This window comes from Myotis davidii, unplaced genomic scaffold (assembly GCF_000327345.1).
Source record: "Myotis davidii unplaced genomic scaffold, ASM32734v1 scaffold140, whole genome shotgun sequence".
NCBI classification, from domain to species: Eukaryota; Metazoa; Chordata; class Mammalia; order Chiroptera; family Vespertilionidae; genus Myotis; species Myotis davidii.
This window is the reverse complement of record NW_006292663.1, coordinates 704477-705285: the sequence shown is the minus strand read 5'-3', so window position 1 is coordinate 705285 and position 809 is coordinate 704477. Positions and strand designations below refer to the sequence as shown.

General features: G+C 50.3%; 1 pseudogene; it reads right to left on the bottom strand.

The window, feature by feature from the left end:
- Positions 1–358: 358 nt before the first annotated feature.
- Positions 359–809, bottom strand: part of LOC102763895 — a 3563-nt pseudogene continuing 3112 nt past the window's right edge.

Below are 809 nucleotides of genomic sequence, written 5' to 3'. Positions count from 1 at the left end.
GCATCTACCTATGAATCAGGAGATCATGGTTCTATTCTGGTCAGGGCACATACCTGGTTGTGGACTCTGTCCCTAGTGGGGGACATGCAGGAGGCAGCTGATCAATGATTCTCTCTCATCATTGTTTCTATCTCTTTCTCCCTCTCCCTTCCTCTCTGAAATCAATAAAAATACTTTTAAAAAAAGAAAGTGGTGACAATTGGCAAGCATTCCTCCACAGAGAAGAGACATTCTTGGTTGAGGGGAGGGGTACTTACATCTAATGGTCAGGGTCTCCTGCTCAACTTGGACCACCCAGGAAGCTCTTCCCCTTGGCACTCAATATCACCAGTGCTGGCATGTAAGAATCTGCGATGAGTTAGTTCAAATTAGTTAACAGTTTTCCCAGTTCTGGCCAAGCTTTGAACCTCCCCTTGAAGTCTTCTTCAGTGTGCTCCTTCACTAACAATTTGATTCCTTCAGGAAGATTGCTTTGTATTATCCTACATAATAGGAGGGTAATATGCAAATTGACCCTAATGGCAGAATGACCAGAATGACCGCTCGACCAGTCACTATGAGGCGCACTGACCACTTCTCGGTCCCTTTCCCCTGCAGGCAGGCTCCCATTGCCTTATGGTGAACGGGGAACCGGGGGTGGGTGGCAGGGGATGTGGGCAGTGCCAGGCCAAGGCTCCCTCTCCATTGGTCGCCCCACACATGAAGGGTGACCTGCGGTGGGGTCGTGGCTGGTTAGCAGGCAGGAACAGCCGACCTCTCGGTCTCTGATCCCGTTGGCAGGCTCCGATCATCTGATGGCCTGGAACAGA